This window comes from Dasypus novemcinctus, chromosome 1 (assembly GCF_030445035.2).
Source record: "Dasypus novemcinctus isolate mDasNov1 chromosome 1, mDasNov1.1.hap2, whole genome shotgun sequence".
NCBI lineage: Eukaryota > Metazoa > Chordata > Mammalia > Cingulata > Dasypodidae > Dasypus > Dasypus novemcinctus.
The window spans coordinates 89,715,614-89,724,115 of NC_080673.1; the positions used below are offsets into that span (position 1 = coordinate 89,715,614).

At 40.0% G+C, this 8,502-nt stretch overlaps 1 pseudogene; it reads left to right on the forward strand.

Annotated features, from left to right (window-relative positions):
- The first annotated feature begins 6,244 nt into the window (after nt 1–6,244).
- LOC101444254 (glutamine synthetase pseudogene) lies at nt 6,245–7,352 on the forward strand (annotated as a pseudogene).
- The last annotated feature ends 1,150 nt before the right edge of the window (nt 7,353–8,502 follow it).

The window sequence follows — 8,502 nt, forward strand, 5'->3', positions numbered from 1 at the left end:
TACAAGGAAATTTTCTGAACATGATAAAGAGTATATATGAAAAGCTCTCAGCCAACATTGTTTACAATGGTGAAATGCTAAAATCTTTCCCTCTAAGATCAGGAACAAGACAAGGATGTCCACTATCACCTCTTCTATTTAACATTGTCTTAGAAGTACTTGCTCGAGCACTGAGGCAAGAACCAGATATAAAAGGCATTCAAATTGGAAAGGGAGAAGTCAAAATTTCATTATTTGCAGATGACATGATCCTATACATAGAAAACCCTGAGAAGTCTACAACAAAGCTTCTAGACTCATAAATGAGTTTAGTAAAGTCACAGGTTAAAAGATCAATGTGCAAAAATCAGTATCATTTCTGTACATCAATAATGAGCAAGCTCAGGAGGAAATTAAGAAACAAATACCATTTACAATAGTCAATAAAAAAATCAAATACCTAGGAATAAATGTAACTAAAGATGTAAAAAATTTATACACAGAGAACTACACAACATTGTTCAAGGAAATCAAAGAAGACCTAAATAAATGGAAGAATATTCCCTGTTCATGGATAGGAAGACTAAATATTATTAAGATGTCTATCCTGCCAAAACTGATCTACACATTCAATGCAATCCCAATAAAAATCAACACAGCATTCTTTAATGAACTAGAAAAACTAGCTATGAAATTTATTGGGAAAGGAAAGAGGCCTCAAATAGCCAAAGACATATTGAAAAAGAAAAACAAAATTGGAGGAATCATACTACCTGACTTCAAAACATGCTACAAAGCTACAGTAGTGAGAACAGCATGGTACTGGCACAAGGAGAGACACACAGACCAATGGAAACAAATTGAGAGTTCTGATATAGATTCTCATATATATAGTCATATAATATTTGATAAAGCCACCAAACACTCCTAACTGGGAGAGAATGGCCTATTCAACAAATGGTGCCTGGAGAACTGGATATCCATATGTAAAAGAATGAAAGAGGATTATCACCTCACACCTTACACAAAAATCAACTCAAATGGATCAAAGACCTAAATATAAGATCCAAGACCATAAAGACTTTGGAAAGCAGTGTAGGGAAGCATCTATAGGGCCTTGTAATAGGAAATGGCTTCATGATTTCACAGCAAAAGCACGAGCAGCAAAAGAACAAATGCATAAATGGGACTTCCTCAAAATTGAAACCTTCTGCACCTCAAAGGAGTTTGTCAAGAAAGTGAAAAGAGAGCCTATACAATGGGAGAAAATATTTGGTAACCATATATCTGATAGGAGACCTATAACCTGCATACATAAAGAACTCCTATATCTCAAAAATAAAAAGACAAGCAACCATTTAAAAAACGGGAAAAAGATTTAAACAGACACTTCTCCAAAGAAGAAATACAAATGACTAAAAAGCACATGAAAAAAAAAATGCTCCAAATCTCCAGCTATTAGGGAAATGCAAATCAAAACTACAATGAGATACCATCTTACTCCCATAAGATTGGCAGCTATGAAAAAAACAGAAGACTAGAAATGCTGGGAGGATGTGGAGGAATGGGAACACTCAACCACTGCTGGTGGGAATGCAGAAGGATCCAGCCATTCTGGAGGACAGTTTGGCAGTTTCACAAAAAACTAGCTATAGATTTGCCATATGACCCAGCAATTCCACTGCTGGGTATATACACAGTAGAACTGAAAACAAGGACACAAACTGATATATGCACACCAATGTTCATAGCAGCATTGTTCACTATTGCCAAAAGTTGGAATCAACCCAAATGCTCATCAACGGATGAATGGCTAAATAAAATGTGATATATACATACAATGGAATATTACTCAGCTTTAAGAATGAATACATTACAAACACACGTGATAACATGGATCAATCTTGAGAACCTTATGTTGAGTGAAGCAACCCAGGCATTGAAGGACAAACACTACATGACCTCAATGATATGAAATAAGTAAACCAAGCTGCCTCAGAGCGCTAGAGACTGGATGATAGGCTTAACGGAAATTGGGGAGTAGAGGAAGGATGTAAGCTGACACCTACATGGGAGAAATTTATGATAAGCTGGAGGTAAGTATATGTACAAGGAAGGGATAAAATGGGGGAATAGGGTTACCTTTGGGTGGGGCTTTGTGGGCTTGAGGATGGGTCATATTGCCCAAGAAATTGGGGGGAGGGTGGGGGAACATATGAACATAGGAGAATGTCAGGTATTTGGTTAAGAGTATAATGCAGAGAAAACTTTTTCAAAAATATAGTAAGGAAGGTTACCTGTTTAAGATGCTTAAAGGGGATAATCTGATGCAGAACAGGCTCCTAGGGAGTGTGCGATTGCTCATTTTGCCATAGTGGGTTATATCATTGGATAGAGACCCATATAATGAGAGTGAAGGTATACCCACATCCTGGGGAGGACTGATGTTCTCAAATAGAGGGCATTGTATCTCTCAAGAGAAATGGTGGCTCCCAATGCATTAGGGTAGTTGAGCATGTCAAGCCCCCAACACCGTTGCAAGTATCTCTGAACATGGCCCTTCAAGCAATGAAGATTGACTGTCACTGTGGGTTCTAAGGGGAGGGGGAAAGAGGTATTGAATAGATGGAATCAATGTAACTGTGAGGGCAATAGAAGTGTTCCACAAGAATACGCAAGGATGGATATAAGACCTGTAAAATTACACCAAAAATATATAGGGCTGATAGACTAAAATGTAAATCATAATGTAAAACATAAGATAACTAAAAATTTAGAAAATTGTATAGTCTAAAATATAAATCACAATGTAAACCCAAATGTTACCTTGTTTGAAACCTATTGTCTCAATATCTGTACATCAGTTTCAGTAAATATAGTATGAACATGTGAAAAGATTATTGCCATGGAAGGGAAAAGGGTTTTATGTTGGATATGTGGGATTACTGTATATTGTACATATGAATTACTGTGATCTAAAACTTTTGTGAAGATAAGCTTAATAATTAGGGGAAAAAAGAAAAAGAAAGGACATAGACACTGAGGAAAAATGGAAGAAGTTGCCTTGCCAATTTGCATAAAGGGCAACACTTATTGCAGTGATGGAAGGCAAAACATCAAAAACAAAGCTTTTGCATTTTTAAATTTTTTGATACCCCAATTTATTTTTACCTTAATTTTTCTAAACTAATATGTATTCTATATCTAACCTTTAAACTCATCACTATATTCCATTTAACTATTAATGGAACCTGGCAATAGATTGGGCTTCATTTTTGAAGAAGTTTTGGATCACAGAGAGGTCCAACAATGGCAGGGGAGGAATAGTGGTGTGGGATGTTACTGACAGAGGACACATGGTTGGCAGGGAGTTCTCCAGGGCATATATCCAGAGTACATAAAAATGTTTGGATATTTTCATAGTGGATACAATTAAAAACAACAACTGAGGGAGTGCTGAGTTCCTAGCCAGGGGAGCTCTATCACAGTCCCTAAAGGAACAGCAACAATCCCCCAAGTGCAATGGCAAAGACCAAAAAATAAGGAAGGTCCAACAATGAGCCCTTGATACTAATGACTATGCTTGTGAGCCTGTGCACCTGAAATAAGAACAAGGCCTAGAGCTGTAGGGTGCCTAAGAGTTACCTCCTGAGAGTCTGTGTTGCTCAAATGTGGCTAGTCTCGAAGCCAAACTCAGCATGTAAATGTGTTGCCTTCCCCCCAGCATGGGACATGACTCCCAGGGATGAGCCTCCCTGGCACCGAGGGATTACTATCAAGTACCAGCTGATGATGTAGCTAGAAAACGACCTTGAATAAAAGGGTCAACTCAGACCAGCAAAATATCTCAGTCTACATATAATACCAGGAGTTAAAAATGCTTTTTGACCTGAATAAAAGGGGGAAATGGAAAGGACAAATGAGTTTATATGGCTGTGAGTCTCCAAAAAGAGCCGGGAGGCTATCAGAATGGTTGCCCTTATGCACACCTCAGCAGAGTCCCAGAGACAGATAAAGTAGATACAACCCCAGGTACTGGTTCTTCTGAGGACTCCAGAAACCCACAGGTTCTCTGGTCATGGCAGATGGAGTTCACTGCCACCTCAGTTGGCCCTACTTTGGAGTCTGTGTTTCTGTGTGATGGAGCTGGACTCAGATGTGATCTTTGTCCACAAGTCTCTCCTGTTACTTTTACCAGATCTGTAGTTGGTGCTGCAGTTTAGTGTCTACCAAGGGGACCTGAATCTCTGGACTGACCATGTGATAGCCAGGCCCTGAGCTTCAACAGACTTGCAACTCCTACACTCTGGTTTATTGGACTTACCTCACTCAGCTAACATGGAGGTGAAGAAGGTCAACAACCACACCAGGGAGCCAAGAGTGCCTACAACTGAAAGCAGGAGAATTGCATCCAGCATCCATGTGGAATCTAAGCCCCCTCTTGATATAGAGGTGGAGTGAACACAACCATTCTAAGGTCCACAGGATGGAGGAATAGAGTATGGATTATAGTGGACTTACTGATATTCTTTTCATGAACTATTGTGATTAATAATCAAAGAAAATGTGGCATTGGTGTGGAGAAAGTGGCCATGGTGGCTGCTGGGGGTAGGGAATGGGAGGAAGATATGTGATGTGGGGGCATTTTTGGGGGTTGGAGTTTTCCTGGGCGGTGCTGCAGGGACAGTTACCAGACATTGTATGTCCTCCCATAGCCCACTGGGTGAACTCTGGGAAAGTGTGGGCTATGGTGTGGACCACTGACCATGAGGTGCAGCGGTGCTCAGAGATGTATTCACCAAGTGCAGTGAATGTTTCATGACGATGGAGGAGGTTGTTGTTATGGGGGAAGAAGTGGGGTGAGAGGGGTGGGGGATATATGGGGACCTCATATTTTTTTAATGTAACATTAAAAAAATAAATAAAGACAAAAAAATCAATAGTGTTTCTATATACCACCAATGTGCAAACTGAGGAGGAAATCAGGAAAAAAATCCATTTACAAAAGCAACTAAAAGAATCAAATATTTAGGAATAAACTTAACCAAGGACATAAAGGACCTGTATTCAGAAAACTACAAAATATTATTAAAAGAAACTGAAGAAGACTTGAATAAATAGAAGGACATTCTGTGTTCATGGATTGGAAGACCAAATATCATTAATATGTTAATTCTACCCAAACTAATTTACAGATTTAATGCAATCCCAATAAAAGTGCCAACAGCATTTTTTGCAGAAATGGAAAAGCCAATATTCAAATTTATTTGGAAGGATAAGGGGCCCCAAATAGCCAAAAATGTCTCTAAAAAGAACAACATTGGAAGGTTTTCACTTCCTGACTTTAGAGCATATTACTTAACTACAGCGGTAAAAAACCAGCATGATACTGGCATAAAGTCAGACAGATTGACCAATGGAACCAAATCAATAACTCATAAATAGATCCACACATCTATAGTCAAGTGAATTTGACAAGTCTGCCAAGACCTCCAAGCTGAGCCAGAACAGTCTATTCAACAAATGGTGCTGAAAGAACTGGATAGCCAGATCCAAAAGAAAGAAAAAGGACCCCTATCTCATACCTTATTCAAAAATTAACTCAAATTTCCCAACTCTTATGAAAGGCATGAATAAACATGTCCAGGAAGCATGGTGTACTCCAATTAGAATAAATCCAAATAGGCCTTCCCCAATACACATAATATGCAGAATGTCAAGTGCCAGAGAAAAAGAGAACGTTCTGAGAGCAATAAGGGAAAAGTAAAACATCACATACAAGAAATGTCCAATAAGGCTTATTGCGGAATTCTCTTTAGAAAACATGGAGGTGAGAAGGCAGTAGTATGATATAATTATGGTACTGAAAGAGAAAAACTGCCAGCCAAGAATTCTTTATCTGGCAAAACTGTTCTTCAAATAATGACAGGTGAGCTTAAAATATTCACAGATAAACAGAAACTAAGACAGTTCTTAAGTAAGAATCCAGTTCTGCAAAAAACACTAAAGGGAGTTCTGCATCTGGAGAAGAAAAGACAAAAGAGAGAGAGGCTTGGAAGGGAGCCAATGGATAAAATCGCTGAAGTAATGCCTTTACAATAATAATACTGAATGTTAATGGATTAAACTCCTTAGTAAAAAGACATAGGAGAGCTGAAAATGAGAGAACTGGGCAACTGACCTGCAAACCTGGCCTCCTCTCCTCACCTCACTTCTGCGTCCTGCCCACTCTCTGTTCTGCTAACCACACAAAACACCTTCTACCATGGCCACTTCTGTAAGTTCCCACTTAAACAAAGGCATCAAGCAGGTTTACATGGCTCTGCCTCAGGGTGAGAAAGTCCAAGCTATGTATATCTGAGTTGATGGCACTGGAGAAGGACTGTGCTGCAAGATCCACACACTGGACAGTGAGCCCAACAGAAGAGCTGCCCAAGCAGAATTTTCATGGCTCTAGTACTTTTCAGTCTGAAGGTCCCAACAGTGACGTGTATCTCAGCCCTATAGGACCCTTTCCACAAGGACCCTAACAAGCTGTCATTTTATGAAGACTTCAAGTACAACCAAAAATCTGCAGAGACCAATTTGAGGTCCACCTTTAAATGGATAGTGGACATGGTGAGCAACCAGGACCCCTGGTTTGGAATGGAGCAGGAATATATCCTGATGGGAACAGATGGACACCCCTTTGGCTGGCCTTCCAATAGCTTCCCTGGGTCCCAAGGACCATATCACTATGGTGTGGGAACAGAGCCTAAGACAGAGACATCATGAAGGCCCACTACTGGGCCTGCTTGTATGAAGGCATCAGGTTTGCAGGAATGAATGCTGAGGTCATGCCCACCCAGTGGGAATTCCAGACATGCCCCTATAAAGGAATCAACATGGGAGAACATCTTTGGGTGGCCAGTTTCATCTTGCATTGTGTATGCGAGGACTTCAGTGTGATAGCAACCTTTAATCATAAGCCCATTCCAGAGAACTGGAATGGTGCAGGCTGCTAAACGAACTTCATCACCAAGGCCATGTGAGAAGAAAATGGTCTGAAGTACATTGAGGAGTCCATCAAGAAACTTAGGCAAGCAGCATCAGTACCACATCCATGCCTACGATCCTAAGGACGGGCAGGACAATGCCCATTGCCAACTGGATTCTAAAAAATCTCCAATATCAATGATTTTTCTGCTGATGTGGCCAACTGTGGAACCAGTATCAACATTCCCTGGACTGTTGGCCAGAGAAGAAGGGTTACTTTGAAGACCACCACCCACCTGCCAATTGTGACCCTTTCGTAGTGACAGAAGTTCTCATATCCATGTCTTCTCAATGAGAACTGGCCTGAACCCTTCCAATACAAAAACAAAGTGGACTAGACCTTCAGCCATCAAACTCCTCCCAGTTCTTCATCCCATGCCCGCTTTTCCTCTCTCCCAATTGTCCAACTAGTTATAACTCAAAGGGTAGAATATCGAGGTCTTTTTTATTTCTCTTGCCCAGTTTATAACTCTTGATTTTTGGGGCCAGGATAGTGGGGTCAAGTTCTTAATCTCTACATACCCTTCCTACCCCACCCCTTTTTCCCTATCATTGAAGCTTTTGAAGACTCTGGAAATAGTGCATTAGTAGGAAGGTAGGGAGATCAAACCACTGCTTCCATTTAATCATGTGTGTTTGTCCACTGGGCATAGAAGTTTGGACAGAGAGCATCTATGTTTTTGAAGGAAAAGCAGGACTTTTTCTGTGAGGTAGCTAAAGGTGAGGAGGGCCTGACTACTCAGTAGTTAGAACACATCCTCTATTTTGGTGGGAAGCTCCATCTTTTGAGAAGATTATAACCAATTTGGAAGAAGGAATTAGTAGAGAAAGAAGGTTAGGGAGATCAGGAGGAAAATGTCCTTGGGCTCTTGGCTGTTATGCTTTCAGGCTTGGGGTTAACGTCCTAGCCTGAAGACAAAGCTCAGAGGATTAACTGATAGATATCCCTACCTAAAGAAGAAGAAAAATTCCTATCACTTGTTCTTCCATTTGTAACACAAAGCAGAGTAGTATTTTTATATTTCATAAATATAATTTAATATATTAAATTTAATATATTTATAAATATAAGTGTGTGGATATGTGTGTTTTTCTAAAAGAAAAAAATATTCTAAGCACCTGGAGGCAAATTTGATACATGTAGTACACTTAGAAATAAGGATCTCTTTTTGAGTGGGGTGGGAGAAGCATTGCTTAAAATGGCTATTTATTCCCTCCCACTTAAGGAGTTTGATAATGCCCTACCCACCTTTCTGAAGGAGTGGAAATGTGTCCGTTAACAGGTAGAAGCAGGTTACTAGCAGTTACTGGCAGTCACCCATGTCCAATGGCTCTGGTTTAAAAGATTCACATGAGCTTGTATACACACAGGCTATTAGCATTGAGTTGTCTGGTCAATTTAAGAATGTTCCCAACAAGAGGGTATTGGGGTTATTTTCCAGTGGGAATAGCATGTCACTAGAGCAGGACTTCTGATATATTGAAAAA